Source organism: Vulpes lagopus, chromosome 10, assembly GCF_018345385.1.
Source record: "Vulpes lagopus strain Blue_001 chromosome 10, ASM1834538v1, whole genome shotgun sequence".
Taxonomy (NCBI): domain Eukaryota; kingdom Metazoa; phylum Chordata; class Mammalia; order Carnivora; family Canidae; genus Vulpes; species Vulpes lagopus.
The window spans coordinates 113,396,598-113,414,404 of record NC_054833.1 but is presented as its reverse complement, the minus strand read 5'-3'; the positions used below and the strand labels follow the sequence as shown (position 1 = coordinate 113,414,404).

Here is a 17,807-nt window from a genome sequence, read left to right as displayed (position 1 = left end):
ACCACCAATTAATCATTATGTTTAAGTAATTAGGTCTTATGGATAATAGGAAAAAAAAAACACTTTTTTTTTTAAAACACTTTTTTTCCAGATTCATTTTCTATTTGCTATTCACTCATCCATTCAGCAACTGAACACATACAGCTTGCCTGATGTGATGTACATATACTAAGATAAAATCTACATTTAATAAATATGCAGTTTTTTGGTGAAAGAGAAGAGGGGACAGAAACACATGCAGATAGAAATTCAGCCGAATGCAAGAGCACTACATTCCCACCTCTCACTCACTCCACCGAGAGTGGGGTCAGGGATAGCTTTCGGAGACCTGTTGCATTTGAGTTATATATTTTTTTAAAGATTTTACTTATGTACTTGACAGAGAGAGAGTGAGAGAACATGGGCATGCACAAGGAGGGGGAGCCGCGGGCAGAGGGAGAGGGAGAAGATGTGGGACCAGATGTGGGACCAGATCCCAGGATCCTGGGATGAGGGAGATACTCAACCAACCGAGTCACCCAGATGTCCCCTGGGTTACACTATTAAGAACGGATAGAGTTTAACCTGGAGAAGGGGAGAGAAGAGACTCCAAGCAATAAGTCAGGCATCAGTAAAGGCAAAGTCGTCTGAGAGACTGTGAAATCCTGGGAACTGCTGGACCTAAGAGAAATCGGAGATGTCTTGTATGATAACAGGCTTTAAGTTCTGCAAGGGCAGGGCCAGTGTCCTTCATCCAGGAAGTGCCAGGCACATAACAACTATCAGACATATTGATAACTGAATGAGTGGGCAAATGAATAATCCGATGATTTAAGGAGAAATGGTAGGTAAGCATCACAGACGAGTTCCCTAATAAATAGACTCGGAGATAGATCTCTTGAGGAATTTGCATAGGGGAGGTCTCTTCCAGTGATGTCTGCGGGGAGTCAGGCCAATACTGGGCAGAAGGAGCCCTTGGGCTGTGATGCCTTCACAGACTCCACTGGACAATCTACAGCGGGGATGGTCACCGAGCAAACGGGGCCTGACCTTTAGACTCGAATACTGACCAGTTATTGGATGTAGGAACCCCCCTGAGAATGGAGCCTTGGCCTTTACCAGGCAGCTCTCTTCAGCTGGATGATCATCAGCCCTGAGATGTCAACAATCAACACTCTCAAGCAGCACGGGGGGAAGAGTGTTCTCAACCTGAAGGGCATGGAGGTGGAGGCGGGTCTGAGCAGCAGAGCTCCCTGTTTACTGAAATAGAATAGAGCTTTTGCAAGATTGTGCCAATCAAGACACTTTTAAGGGTATTAAATTATGGCCGCTGTACAGAGTAATAATGTTTGTTGAGAAGTGGATAGTCCTGTAAAATTGAAATTTCTACTCAGAAGGATGATTCAGAGGTTTTACAAAATCTACCGTTAAGAAAAAAAAAAAAAAAAAAGCAAGCAAGAAAAAAAGCACCTAATGTTGGTTATGTAATACATTCCACGTTCCACCAGGCACTGGGAACAGTATCAAGGAGAAAAAAAAGAAATAAGACTCATCCTCACAAATACCTCATCAACTAGCTGGTGAAGATGAACACAGGGAAGTACAATATTTGTAGCTATTGGAGTATCGTGTGGGATGGAGAAGAACTGGAAGGAAAATCTTCCAGGTAAGAGGAAGAAAGTGAAGGGAATACATTTTAGGAGCAGGGATGATTGAAAAAAAATCAGTCACCGAGCTAGTTTTGAGGGGGTAAGCTGGAGCACAGAATTCAGCAGTCACCTGAACGCCAAGATGGGGAATGTCGGCTTATCCTGCAGGAAACAGAGACGGTATTTCAGTTAGAGATCGGACCCGTGCCGTGGGCCTCCCCTCTATTCGCGCCCTTGGATCTAATTGGAGGCAGAGACGCTGGGGGTTAGGCCCTGGGCCCAGCTCTGAGGTTACAGCAGTAGGGCAGGTACCGGGTGATAAACCATTAACAATCAATACGGATCTCAACGCTCACTTTCTAGTTTTAATTCTTGCACTAATTTTCCACATGGTGTTCAAATGATGGTAGACTGGCTGAGAGGTAAATGGAACTCTTCTTGCAGCATTTCCTTAAGTCCAAGATTAGTTCAGAAGAACTTAAAGAAAAAAAAAAAAAAAGACTGAATCGCAAGAAACAGACTCAGGAGTTACCGAGCGCTCATAGTTCAGAGACTGAAGAGAAAGGGTGAACTCGTCCATGCAGACGACCGTGAAACAACGGCTTTGCTTTATTGACTTGCCTCGCATGTTAATTTTTTTTTTTTTAGGAGAAATATTTCCCCCTCACTATGGAATGACACATCATCAGAAAAATAAAGTCAGCATTCTCTTGTAGCCACCGTCTAGGTGCCGGAAACAAAAAGGTGAACAAGGAGTTAGAAATTTCTATCATCACCAAAATTACCTACTAGTGGGTGACTCTGAAATTGAGAAACACCTTCACAGAGAGAGAAAAAAAAAAAAAGAAATCAGATTTCTGAGCAATGATAGACTCGCTGCATGTGTGTGTGCTGCGGGCGCGTTTGGGCAGAGTGATGTGCGGGTGGCGGTTCTGCAGATGGAACGCTTCCAGCCTGTGCTGAAGGAGTGACCCGTTTAACCTGCTCTAGCCTCAAACTTCTAATCTACTATATATATCGGGATTATTTTGAGGGTTACACCAAATAATATACGTAGAGGCTTAGCACACAAATGGCCACACGCTAACCCCTTGGGTACCAACTCTGCCTACATTTTGGAATCTAGCTCGAAAAACACGCAGGTCTTTGGGGCACCTTTCAGACCTACAGCGTGGCAGCACGGGGATGGTGGCGCAGAGATGTCTTCTCAGACAACTCTTAGGCAAAGCCATAGTTCAGAATGACCACGTGGGTAACGCACATTTTTAAGACCTAACTTCACCCTTCTCCAAAGAAACATTAATTTCTATCATAATTACTTTGAAGACATATTTCTATATTAAAATATATATTTTTAAACCATTCATACCACATAAACCCCATGGAGATCATTTCTCCTTAAATGGAAGCTGGAGATACTTCCTGGGAAGTTTACTATTTAAACTACTAAGACAGAGGATGATCCTATTATCAATGTTTACTGTAACTTGATGATATCTTATTGTTCTATCACATTACCGATCATTGAGGCAGGAGTAAAGGGCCAGATTTCCAACACTCCCAGGCTCTGGGATTCAGGGTTTTTTTTTTTTTTTTTTTTTTTTTTTTTTTTTATACATCCAAAGACAACCGTTTCTCTTTTGCACACCTCAAAGTTCTGTGTAAGAATTAAATGAGATGATGCTATTAAGTAGAGATGAGTTGACTAAGAAGATATGCCTTGAGTCATACTATCTTAAACCAGGGAACGTGTATTATTTTTTTAAGATTTTATTTATCTATTACTTATGGGGGGTGGGAAGCAGAGGGAGAGGTGCAAGCAGACACCACACTGAGTGCAGAACCCAACATGGGGCTCGATCCTACCCATGATCCTGATCATGACCCAAGCCAAGATCAAGAGTCGGATGCTCAACTGACTCTGCCTCCCAGGCAAGGTCCTTGGCTTTCTAGCTATCTTCAACGTCTCTCAGTCCTGTGTCCTTGGCCAAAGCAACAAAACTTTTCTAAGCTTTGGTTTGTTTCTTAATCTGTCAGAAGGAAGCTGGCAGTAACTGCTGCCTCCCAAGGCTGACCGAGATGATTGAATGTCATAAGTCATGCAAAGAGTAATGAAGAGTTATTGACCATGGACCTTTCCGAGAGCCCATTGTCGCTGTTACCCCACGGACACCACGTGTGCGTACACGAGGGACTGAATATCAACCAGAGTCTGATCATTTTAAGTGGTGGTGGATGGTGTAGTTTGTGAGTGTAGTTTTGCCTAATTACTTTCATCGCGGTGGATTTCCTTAAATTTGAGGGGAAAACACAAAAAGATGTTCCCAAATGTAATAACACGTTCACGTCCTTAATAAGAAAGTCAATCAGAAAACACACACACACACACACACACACACACACACACACACGCTCACTTTCTCCCATCCAGGCCATCTCAACTGGATGGTACACAACGGCGGTGGGCTCGGAGAGAAAACCTGCCTCCAGGCAGCCAGCACGAGGCCAGGCTCCGAGCGCCCCATCAGCGCAAGTGTCTCGACGGCAGCTGAAGAGGCGGCATTCGATGAAGGCCAGGTGTCTCAGCCCACGCGAGTCCCACCCTCTGGCCAAGGTGGACTAACGAACCCCGCGAAGGGGGCTTTTACCCGCATCCTCACCCGTCATATCTCTGCCCGATGCCCGGCTTCCTGGGAAACCCGCATCCTTCACCCTTCAGGCATCTGGAAATGAAAAGGCAACACTCCTTCCCGTCAAGGATAATATTTCTCCTAATAGTGATTCAAGACTGTTGATGCACCTGTACGCTGGAAGAGATGCGTGGAGAGGTTTTGTGGATGCATTTGTCAAGTGATTACCCAGAGGGGGGAAAATGGATGCTTTGAGGTTAATCTTGCAGCAGAAAAGATTGCTAGGCAAGCCGCGGTGTAGGCTTCTCCGTGGAAATGCATGCAGAATGCAGACCACAGAGGCAAATTGAACAGTGTAAACCTTGCAGGATAATGTTCCTTCAAAGCGGCAAGTGTTGGTGTGTGATAAATAGGACCCTGCGTAATACCCAGGAAATATAACAACAGGATTCTCTGTTTGTGTTTTCATTTGGAACTGTTTTTGTCCCTTTGTCGAGGATACAAGAGACTCATTTAGCCAGTGACTATAAATTTGACACTGTGCCATTTCTCCAAGAAAGCCCCTATTATGATCCAACTTGATGCTGATCCTAATTATAATAATATAGCTGTTGTATTTCCAGCTGTTGTCAACAAAAATGATCCCTGTCACCACAATGCATCCTGCTAGTATCAATTCAAGTACGACGACGTCAATTCCAAGGTGAATTCTGTGTTTAATAAGCCCATTTTTCTGCATTTAGCTTCTTGGGTAAGTGAGATTTGCCAATGCGCGCTTGGATTTTAATTAATATAGGGCTCATGGTATCCTGTGCCTCCTGCCACACCTGAAAGTTCCCTCCCATTAACAGCAGGACCCGCACATCTTCCCCCTGTAATGACAGCCAACACTACAAGCAAAATTAACCATCAAAAATTTTACACTGTCAGGTTAGAGGTTCCAGTTTGCTGACAAACTAAGATGAAAGGCCTTCGGGAAAATAAGATGTTGGGTCTGGGTAGTGCAGCTCCGTTAGCTAGACTATACTTTTTTTATGAGCAAGTCAGCACACCAATTCTGCACATTATTCAGAAAGAAAAATGCTGGTGCTGACACCCTGAGCAGGAAAACAAAGGTTTGGTGCAGCGTGAAAATGTGCACACTGGAAAAGCTAAGACTCTTATGACGAGAGGAACACAAACCCCATTTGCAAGGAGTCATCTGCAATACGTTTTCGGAGAATAAGCGCTCTGTTAGCAGCTGAGAAAATAAAGCAGCAGAACCTTTGCAGTAACTGGAATCCGGGAGGCATATGTTCTTGGCCTCCTGCGATCATCTTCAAACTTCTGATCTGACCTGCCGGCTACCCTGGTCCGAGTTCGCTGTGCACCGTCTGCGGACAGAGTGTCTGGCATCATCATCTGAAGATGTCCCGGTTAAGCATTCACACATTCCAGAGACCGTCGCCCGACCAGGTCACAGCAGCGATGCAGCGGGCATTCGTTATTCTAATGAAACGAAGCCCTGGGCCCATCTTCGCTCATCCTCCTTGTTCGCTCCCCCAGTACTAGGCGATGCAGGAGGTAGTGGGGCCCAGGTGTTGCCATGGCAACCTTTTTTGGTTGTTGCTGAATAGCAGAGCAACGGTTTCTCGGGGCCTCTGCGCAACTTGTTGACGTTTAAATCATCGCTTACTAGAAGCTACGGCGTCCGGCCCGGATGTTTTTAGCGGTGTCACACGCCAAATCCATTGGTTTTTACTTTCATGGAAACGTGCTCTGGGATGCCCCCGTCCGTGACTGGCGGTATGGACCACTTCTAGAGGGTGGTCGCTGGTTTGTGCTGTCCCCCCACCTCCGCCCCCGTAACACGAGGACACAGACCTGATATGCTTACGGGAAAGCGGACAATAATTGCAGGCAGCCGGGGCACTTTCCTTTGCATCCCTCCAAGTGACACCGGAGTCAGTACTTTCTCCGGAAGGGCCTCGAGCGAATCCTCCCAGCGCAACGATGGCCTAAATCCTTACCAGTATTTTTTCCCCCCTCAGTTTTGCTGTTTAATTATAGAAGACACATGCCAGATAGACAAACCTCCAAGGGACGCCTTAGAGGATCTTTGGAGGATGAGGAGGATTAAACATGGATCAGTAAAATTTATGGCTTGCTTTTTTAACCCTACCTATGGAGTATTCTTTCTCAAGCAAGCTCTGAGGGGAAAGAGTGAAATGTTGCATCTATGAGCAGAAAGGCAGGATTTTACCTCCTTCTAAGAATTTCTGCTCTGAACAACCATCGGTTCACTAGGGAAGTTACGGTCAGGGTGATAATAGAAGATCAGACCCTTCTCCTTTTTTGGTGGTCAATCCTGCGATTCATAAAAAGCCAATTAGACAGGAGGCAAAGGCAGCACGTGCCTGCTGTTTCACTTCAGAAACTGGTCTTTGAGACACACACCTCACAAGGAAATCCTAAGCCACCACGTCCCCCTCCATCATCTCCTGCAAAGGCCCAACCATCGCTCACTGGGTGTTCTTCTCGCGCGCCAGCTCTCAGCCTGTAGCACGACGTGGCTGCCAAACTCTACATGCTCCAAATTGAATTTATTATGGGAACCGGGACAGATTCTTAACTGCAGTCAGGCGGATGGACAGCACCGAAATGCACCCTGTCATTTCTCTGGCTCTATGAGTTGGGACATAAACCGGGGAAATAAAATCCCGTTTCCATGTTTCATTCTGGAGCATTCAGAGGTATAAGCAGTTTTGAGACTTAATGAAACGCCCATCCACACTTGACCTCGTGTTTATAAAACGAGCCCGAAACTTTCTGGAACAATTAAAACACTTCAGAAAACGCGTTCGAGCACACAGATGTCTTCCATTCACCCATGCATCATCCCAGCGAACATCTGTAATGCGCACTGGGTGAGAGAAGTGAAAGATACTGTAGGAAAATGTGTGACTGTAAAGCCTCAGCCACGTTTACTATGCACCGGAGGAAAGTACCTTCTGCATTTCCCACAAACAGCCAGTACGGTGGCCTACCCACTGCTTTTGCAAACAGATAATGAGGACGATTGGAGGCCTGGTTGTGAAAACTAATAAGCTGTCTGTGTTATAGTTCCGTGTGCATAACTAAACCCTTTCAGAATCAGAATGATTCTTATCATACAATGGGACCCAAAAAAGTGTATTTTCTTTTCTTGGGCTGCCTATTGCCAGCAATCAAGCCTTTGCTGATCCGTTACCTATGGAATGAAATCCTATAAATACCTAAGAAGTAAACTAGCATCATTTATGCTCTAGACTGGCAGCTACTTCCATCCTGACCTTGCAAAATTATGCTACCAGTGGCTCTGCAGGTGCCTTCTAGAGTGTGTCAGGACTGCAGCAGGTGGAAGCTTCCTTCACTGTATTTTATCACACGGACTCCTTCGTTCACTCACACAAAGGCCATCTGCATCGTAGACACTGTGTGCCGAGCTCTAAGTCAGGTGTGGAAGGTACAGGGATGTGCAGCACTCAGAGCTTCCGTCCCAAGAGCGTCTGAAGTTTAGTGCAGCTCTGTTTTCACATGGCTTCACCGTCCTACAGGAAACTGCAAATCTCTGTTAAATTTGTTTCTAGAAGTCACCGGCATGGGGTAGTAGAAAACAAGTATGTGCTCTACTTCAGACGTCAGAGGTTTTATTCACATCCTCCTATTATTAGACTGAGATAATACTCTTCACTAATGACTCGTCACTGCTACACAGCAAGGATTTTCTTTTTTATTCTTTACATCTACGAGACTCAGTTTCCTAAGTAAGAAATGGGAATATTACCCACATCCTATTCTTACTCTGCTCCCCGTGGATAAACAGTCGGTCTTCCTTGGGTGCGGGGACATTGCATTGAGCTGCGCCCCTGGCTCTCTATGGCATGCGACTTTATGTACGTTTGATGAAGGATGAATTTGAGCTTGAGAGGCATGAGAATAAAATTATAACCACTCCAGTGGCTGTTCATTTTTTATTCTTTTAGAATGAGCTCAATTCCCTAGTTAAAAGCCAGGACTTTTAAAAATGGCAGGTAGTGTGACTACAACCCCTTCCTTTCCACCCCCCTCCACCTTTGCTTACATACAACTGACCAAAAAAATCATAATATATACATAGAATGGCCTACAACTTGATGGTTTGATATACGGACACATTGTGAAATGATTACCGCAATCAAATTAATTAATATATTCCTCACCTCACATGGTTACTTTTTCCCCTCCCTAACTGAGAGACAAAATGAGTAAATATCTTACCAAATTTCATACCTGGCCAAAGTGAAAAACCACTGAGCCATTGAGCTAATGGGAAGTCAAAGTCTTAGCCAAAAAAAAAAAAAAAAAGCTTAATTAGGCAATCATTAGAGACCTTTGGTTTCAAGAAGATTTTTAAAAAATCATTCACTAACTCACACAAAATACACCATCCCATATGTGCCACCATCCATGATGTCTGTAGCTAAAATGGAGGAAAGTTCGGGTATCTCCTATTTGGGCACTTAATTATTACAGTATATTTGTACTGAGCTTCTATTATGTGCCAAGCCTTTGTATTAGGCACCTATGAGAATTTACAGTTTCAAGATTTTTGCTTTTTTTTTAAGATTTTATTTATTTATTCATGAGAGACACAGAGAGAAGCAGAGACACAGGCAGAGGGAGAAGCAGGCTCCATGCAGGGAGCCCCACGCGGGACTCGATCCCAGGTCTCCAGGATCACGCCCTGAGCTGAAGGCAGACGCTCAACCGCTGAGCCCCCCCGGGTGCCCTACATTCTTGCTTTCCTAAAGGGCAGACAAGGGGAAGGCTAGAAAATGACATGACGAATGACAAATGATGTGATAAATGTTGGATGTAGGGGAAAGAACCGTTAGTGAGTAACCCGGGAAGGGCAGCTAAACCGAGAAAGCAAGTTTTCAGGGAGAAGAGAGCATTGATACGGAGATGACAGTTAAGAACCAGGATGATCTGGAGTCAAAGTTCAGAGGCAGGGTTGCAAATCAGGAACCCCCGGCCCTCATGAAGGAGGTTGGTAAGTTTGGAGCTTATCTCAGGAAAACAGAACGTTAGAAAAGGGATTATACATTCTTTTACACCAAAGGTTTCTAATCTTCCCCATGACATTTTTTCCCCCACACACTTGCTCAAGTACATTCCTAGGATTCCCTAACACATCTGCCTAACTCGTTCACATCCAGGTTCAAGAATTAGCTGTCTCTAAGCTGAATTGTCCTCTGTTCTCAACGCTGAAAACACTTTATTTGACTGTCTCTGGGGGCTTCTTTTCCTTTCATATATAAATTGCAGTGGGTGCAGATTTTTTCCCTGCAGACTGAAAGTTTCTGGAAAATAATATTTTTTTTCTTATTCCCTCAACTTTCCCATCTAATCCTCCTCTGCAGAATTAACCCATTCCTCTGTAATGTGGCCTCACCCTTTATTTATATCATAGGCAAGCCTCCGCATTATCCTAGTGGTACGAGTGCTAAGAACAGTGCCTGGTATAAAATATTTATTCTTCTAATCTTTGTAACAAGCCTTTGAACATCTGTTAAGATCATCTCCATTCAAACAGAAAGGGATAAAACTAATATCCAAAACCGGTTATACCTTCATAACTGCTATACTGCTTCTGATTTTAGATCTTCAAGTGCAGAGAACATAGCCTAATATTTTTGTTTTTCTCACCAGCATCTCAGAAAGTGATATAAATATTTGTCAAATAGATAAATGACTAATTGAATGAACGGTTGTTTTCTTTAGGAAGACATATTCAAAGATTATGAGTAGGTTGATCCGTTGATATTCTGATTTGTTGTTTCCACTGTTTTATCTTATTTTCATATTTTAAATATATTAGAAAATAAACAGTAGGGATTTTTCCTCTTCTTAGGAGGTGAGTCTTGATCTTGTCTTCCTAAGGATGGGCTCACTTCTGTGGCTGTAAACCAAAGCCAATATGATACCAAACCCTTATATGAGCTCATGAAAACTTCCTGTAGAAGAACTGATGGCCTGAAGACTTGACTTCAGGGGTGCGAAGGTGGAAAGAGGAGGAGGTAAGATCCCTCCAAGGGACTAGGAAGAAGGGCAATGATGTTAAGTTCCATGGATGTCAAAATGAAGCCTCTTTAGGTTCAACAACCCTGCATTGAGGAAGGCTGCGGTCACACCCATGAAGGCTAATCTGTTAGAGTCCAGATCTGGAAATCAGGCCTCACAGACTAGCTTAACCTGGAGTAAATGAGTAGCCTCAAAGCTACCTTCCAGGCAGGGCAAGCGTAGTCCTAGCAGAGAACTGGACTAGGAGATTTGACTCAATCAAGCATGAATCAACGAAATCATCTGACAGTAAAGTGCAGTAGCAGTGCACAGGGATGGGTGATGGGCGAGAGGACACTATGGCGTCAGATGGAAAAAGGCTAACCTCACCTTCCCTGCCGGTGGAGCTTGAAGTCTGATAAGACCTTTCTCTCTTATAAGTAAATCTTCCTGGATTTGCCTATGATTCATAAAAAAAAAAAAAAAAAACCAAGGACTTTCTGCCTATCTGTGTTTAAGGAAATTCTACTTAAACTAGAGAAAATGAATGTGTTTAAGGAAATTCTACTTAAATTCTACTTAAATTCTACTTAAACTAGAGAAAATGAATGAAGAAAGCATGTCTTGAACCTTAGCTACTCATCGCTTGATGTTCCACTACCATTAAATAGAGAAGTTCTTCAATCCTTACGGGGGTAGAAATCAGCAACAGAGTACCACGGACTGCATCTTTGCGTTCCTCCCAAATGTCCATGTTGAAATCCTAACCCCCAGAGGCACACTATTAGGAGATGGGACTTTTGGGAGGTAATAAGGTCTTGAGGGTGGCCCTTCATAATGTGATTAGTGTCCTTACAAGAGGCAAAAGAGCTTGCTCCTCTCCCTCTCCTCTCCACCATGTGAAGACATGGCAAGAAGGCAGCCTTTTGCAAACTAGGAAGCAGGTTCTCACCAGATCCTGGATCTGCTGGCACCGTGATTTCGGACTTCCCAGACTCCAGAACTACGAGAAATAAATGCTTGCTATTACCCAGTCTGCAAATATCTGTTTTAATAGTCCCAACTGACTATAAGACACAGAATATCACCATCTCTTACTACCAGGGTCTAGGTTATAATTTAAGAAGCTATCATTCAAGTCCAGTTCCATCTGACCCAAAACCAAGTCTTCTTTTACTGTATTAAAAAGGGGAGGGAGGAGGGAAGCATACAGCATCTGTATTCTGGTACTCGTATATTTTAAATTAAACTTTACTTCTTATAAGCACCTTGACTTTCAACCTAAAAGAGTTAGATATCACTGGTCCTATTTTCAAATTCCAGTTGGGACAGAGACAGCATGACTATTAATTATCTTCAACTATGTGCTACACACTTACTATGCAGTGTCCTTCCCTTGCTCATTTTTAGACTTCAGATATACATATTAACCTGATATTGCTGCCTCCAAGATACTCAAGAGTGTGAGAAATGACACTCAACAAAGCTAAATGCGTGTACTGGGGCAGACAGCAAGTGAAGAGATACTATTCTAACTTACTCTTCCTCTTTCCTCAAACCCAAAGAACCCCATTCTGAAGTTGCAGCACCTTAGCATAAATAGTCAAGGTTAGCCATGTGGCTGAAACCTAACCATACAAGCAAGAGATTCACATACATATAATCCTCACAAATAACCAGCCTTGGCAAGAAAACTTCACCTTGAGGAAAACTAATCATCAGATTTGAAATCAAGTCAACTCAGGTCAATTCCTAACCCCATCCTTTGTAGCTCTGGTGCCATCAGCTCATTCCTGGATGCAGGAATTTGTGGCTGGCACTTAAGAGCCTGTTTTCTTTCCCCTAGCTCATATTAAACGATGTATGAGAAAAATAAAGAGACTTTTACAGTGGAACATGAAGACATTAAATGTGATCATGTTAAATAAGCAGACTGTAGCATGGAAACAAAAATACTAGAAAAATGTACTGAGACCTTGACACCTGTAAGCCTGGAGAGAGTTGGGGGTGGGGGGAAATGTACTGAAAAGTCTACCTGCCTTAATTAAAATTTTGGCAAAAACAAAAGAATATGTGAAAGACTAGGCATTGAGTTTACAAAAAAAAAAAAATGATTAAGGATCTGCCAACATCTTGAGTGTTTTTCAAATTGAGAGGATGGAAAGAGGAACAAAGAGGGCCAGAAACAGAACAAAGAGGGACAGAGAGGGTGAGACAGAAACTGATTGATTATGCTTCTAATCCTGAAGATGTGAAGCTGATTTTGATGCGGACCATACCTTTAAATAGTTCAACAAAATAGCAGGAGGAAACTGAATTAACTTTTCGTCTTATTCTTCTCTATCCTTTTGTTTGTATCCTTCTCTCTCTTTATTCTCCCTTCCTTAGTTCCTTCTTCTTGCTCTACAGATGTTTATCAGTTGTTGGACACCATCAAACCATGGGATTTCAAAAACGAATGTAGGTTTTCCACAGTCTCTGAGGAGGGCTCGTAGTCTAACAGGAGGAGAGTCATAGAAAGAGACATCGCTGCACAGGCTACAATTCAGCAGTGTGTGCGCAGAGGAGACTGGCTCCTAGGGAAAGGTGGAAGGCGGACCGGAGGTGTGGAGATGCGACCTCCCCTGACGACATAACATGACAGGTAGCTCACCTTCAAGGGTACTCTGTGATTTCAGAATTCTAAGCTTACTGAAAGAAATCAACAGGAACATACATGTCTGTGTATAGTCACAGGATTTTTTAATTCTATCCCCCCTTTTTTACCACTTTAAAGTAAGACCCCTCCCAAAGTTGGGTTTTATTTAAGAAAGAAGAAGTCAAGACGCAATCACTTATTTGTACAACACATTTGGAAATATCAATATTTTCTTTGGTTTGTTTAAATTTTAATCATGATATCATGCTGAGAAATAGTAGCTTTGCTAGGTGCTCGCAAAAGGTAAATGTGAACATCAGCAGATTTGAAAGACAGAGAATTTGGAGAAACATCAAAGAGAATCCCAACTTTGTTTAAAAAAAAAAAAACAAACAACAAGTGAGGGATCCCTGGGTGGCGCAGCGGTTTAGCGCCTGCCTTTGGCCCAGGGCGTGATCCTGGAGACCCGGGATCGAATCCCACGTCGGGCTCCCGGTGCATGGAGCCTGCTTCTCCCTCTGCCTGTGTCTCTGCCTCTCTCTCTCTCTCTCTCTCTCTCTCTGTGACTATCATAAATAAATAAAAATTTAAAAAAATAAAATAAAAAATAAACAAGTGAAATGATAAAGTACCTCATTCAATTCAGTTATACTTCCACTCTTCAATTCTTCCTACTTAACATAGTTAAGAATCTTAAGTGGAATGGGAGAAAAGATTGTATATGTTTTCTTACAGCTGTGCCTTTCCAACTCTATTTCACAACATCTATGACTTTTTTTTTTCTTTTTAACATTTATACTACCTTTGTGTTTACCCTTTGGGCTAATTTGCAGTTGACCCCAGTAATAGAGCCCTTTTAACCAACGTTTTGTGACAGACATCATTGATTTAGCAGTCCTCCAGAATGCCTTAAAAATCAATGTGTTCAAAGAAGAAACTGGTGGGACTTTATAATATCACATCTCGTTTTTATCACAAATTTCCAATTTACCAAGTTCCTGTCTCATTATTTATACCAGACAGGGCATGCTGATGAGATACACAACCCGTTCTGTCCCTTTTGGCAATCCATTTATAACTGAAGCACAATTAATATCTTTACAGCTGTTCTCCAGGCAGAAAGAAAAATGTGGCAGCAAGGATTTTGTACATGTTTGAGTATAAATGTGTGAAATGAGGAGCACCGGGATATGTCTCAAAACAGCGGACTCTGAGCTTTTCTTGTTTTTAAACTCTCCAGAGAAATATTTTCAAAACTCTGTTTCATGCAGGATGTACAGCTACCTATAGTAGCTCTCCAGATTCTCCAGGAAAATAATTGGGAATCTGGATGGTCATTAAATACAAACTTCACTCATGGCATTCCTTCAAAAGAAAAGCATAACAGGGAAAATCCACAAGTTTCTAGAAAATCCCACATCATTTTAACTACCATTATTTCCCATTCATTGTCAATGGCCTTTTCTTCCAAATATTTGTCTTTTCTTTTAATTAGATACTGATAATTACCTTCAAATATAGAAGAACCACTATATTTTGGCCCAAGAATTTACTTGGATTACCTCATTTAGATTTCACTTAAACCCTAAAACTTAGATTTAAATCACTTCTAGCTTCCTGAAAAAGAATAGGAATAAATAGATACCCAATAAATGTTTATTTTCAATTCATTCATCTGCTCAATTACAGATAATTGATTCATAATTATAATAGCAAGTACTCCAGTAATTAGTACAGTACAGTAAACAAAACAAATGATTGATATATAGATAGGGAGGGAGATAGAAAATTGATAAATGGATGCATAAATGTAGATAGATATATAGTCAAAATATTTGACTTAGTAATTCCACCTATTTCAAGTTATCTTAGAGAAAGAATCCAAAATACGAGTAAGCTTTTTTGGGCTACATGTTGACAGAACAAATGAATACCTATTTAAAAACATTTAGAGGAGCGCCTTGGTGGCTCAGGCAGTCAGTGCCTGACTCTGAATTTTGGCTCCGGTCATGATCTCAGGTCATTAGATCAAGCCCCACACTGAGCTCTGCACTGGGTGTGGAGCCTGCTTGAGATTTTCTCTCCCTTTCTCTCTACCCACCCACTCCTCGCTTGCTCTCTCACTCAAAAATACATACATACATACATTTAGAATATCATCAGCAATAGTTATAAGAACAAACCTTAAAATAGTCAAGAAAAAGAAAAGAAAATGAAAAGCTAAAGCTAAAGTAGGATATACAATATGAAAAAAAAAACAAAGAAAAATATTATTGAAAGAAAAAAAGAAGAAAGGAAAGGAGAGGAGAGGAAAGTAAAGAAGAAAAGAAGAAAGAGAAAAAAAAAGAAACTAAAGTGTTTAGGTCTCTACCATGGGTTTCCATAACCAACTACAATCAGAAGCTGACTGATTGGCAGCAAAAGGCATGTACTGTGCACTACTGTCCGGGGCTGCACACCGTGTCCTAGGCTACGCCTTACGCGCTGTGTACTGCGCACTACGTAATACGTACTACATTATTCTTACAGGATCAAAAAAAAAAAAAAATCACCCAGAACTTAGCAGCTGTTTGAGAATCCCAATGTGGAGACACTCACTAGACATATTTTGAAACTATCAAACCAAGCACTGTATGTCAGAAAACATAAACGTATCTAGTTTGAGAAGAGCTCAGCTCTGGGTGAATGATTCCTTCACCAGGACCAGAATCTCTAGATAAGTGGTGTTTAAAATGCAGATGGATCCCTAGGTTCTACCCCTTGGGAAACCAATTCTGAATCAGAGGAGGGAGCAAGGAATTCACTCCACCACATGCTGGCCCCTGGGGGGGAAAAAAAAAAGCTATTTGTGAGTTAGGAAGAGGAAGGGATGCTAAAACCCTTTTAAAAGTTATATGTTATTTCAAGTTTTTAATTACAAAAGTAATACATGCTCACTGTGGGAAATACACCTTTTTTTAGCAGGTAACTCAAAGAAACACCTGAGAAGCCGCAGACACACGAAGGCTGGGCTTTTAGTACTGTGCAGAAAGTGTTAAGAAGTTAATTAGCACCTGCATTCTAAAGAGCAGTGAGTGCAATGTAGGACGCATAGGGGGTCAAACCCTGTGAACAGCATCCAGGGGAGCCCAGCAAATTGCAAAAGATAACAGCTTACGCTTTACTTTGGTAAATATTTAAACCTATATATTGTAATTTTTTTTCCCCTGCAGTAGGAAGGCATCAGACGGTTCTAATTCTCTCTCTGTGAATGTGTGTTTTTATTAACGGAAGTCAATGATGAATACAGTTGCTGATATAGAAATAACAAAAAAGAGTAGTCATTTAGACAATGGTAAGCGTCCACTAGACTCTTAATTTACACAAAGAAGCCTGAAGTAGGCTGGATTCTTCAGCCGACCTTTACTGGTCGGCATATCCCCCAGGCAGGCATTGTCTCTAGAAGGGATAAAAACCTCTATAGCGGCGTCTTCCAAACCGTGAGCCACACAGCTAGTGGGAAAGTGCACTATGAACTGGTTCACGTGAAATCCTCAGGTCCCCCCCAACAGAATTTCACATGGAATAGCACACCCCGACTTGCCTATTAACTGTAATTACATAGCTGTGGGGTCCACAGCAAGTTCTCAGTGCATTTACTGTAGCTGATAAAGAATATCAAATATCGTCTTGAACCAGTAGGACAGGCCCAACTTAGGATATTGTCTCCCCAGTGAAGTGGTTCTATCATCGTCCTTAATTTTCCTCCTGAAGCAACTAGACACAAGAGAGGTTAAAATAAAAGAAGTCTTGCTTAAGACCACACAGATCGTTGAGCCTCTTTTTTTTTTTTTTTTTTTTTTTTTGCCAGACCTCACGCCAGAACCTAGGGGTACAGATTAGATAAATAGGCACAGTCCTTGCCCCGTGGAACCTCTAATTTTACCGTGTTTCCGTGGACATGCTTGAAAAGCTCTGGCGAGGTAGGGAGTGAGGTTGGGTGACGCTTTCATAGGTAGAAGCAGACAATCACAAGCTTGGAACAACGCCGAGTTTTCGTGTTTTTTCTCGGAATATGTCATGCTGTTGCTGCGCTTCATTCCCTAATATATCAACATATTTCTTTAAAATATGAAGTAGCCTTGCAAATGTTCCGGTAACACCTCAGAAAGATGTGTCACACCTCTCTCATTTTGTGTTCAGGATCTCCTGGCACACTCACCACGGGCTCCAAGTAGAGACACATGCCATGATAGCCACCCACCGAGCACGCGGTTTTCAAGTGTGGTCTCCAGGCCCGCAGCATTAGCCTCCTCCAGAACCTGTTAGACGTGTACGTTTCTAGCTTTATTCAAAATCTACCGAACCACAGACTCTGAGGGTGAAGCTGTGACACTATTTTTAACCAGCACCCCAGGTCCTTCTGATGCACACTCAGATGATGGAACCCCTGTATTAGAGATTAATAGTGTGGTCCTATTACATCAGATCAACATCGGCGTCTATGAGCCAGAAAAGAAACCCGTCATATAACGTGCTCATAATGCTTTAGTTTCTTTTGACGACCCTACTGCCTTCTGAGGAAAGTAAGACAATTCCGAAGCTTCTGATTTTACAGAAAATTAGACTGAAAAACTCCCCTAACGTCCTTGTGTTCGAAAGTGGTTCGGGAAGTACCGGTACCGGGAATACACATAGGTGTGCTTTTCAATCTTTTCATTTTTAGTTTAGTGTCAGCAAGGATATAGTAATAAATCCTCCTGTTTTCATCTACTGCTTTCCAGGAATTATGGTATCTTACCACCAAATGGTAGGGTGTCATGATCAGAACAGCTACATTTTTTTTTTTAGGATGGCAAATTAAGAAAT

At 42.3% G+C, this 17,807-nt stretch overlaps 1 protein-coding gene across 3 annotated transcripts in view; it reads right to left on the bottom strand.

Annotated features, from left to right (window-relative positions):
- CDH8 (cadherin 8) overlaps nucleotides 1-17,807 on the bottom strand; it is a 362,680-nt gene that overhangs the window by 202,576 nt on the left and 142,297 nt on the right. The window lies entirely within an intron of this gene.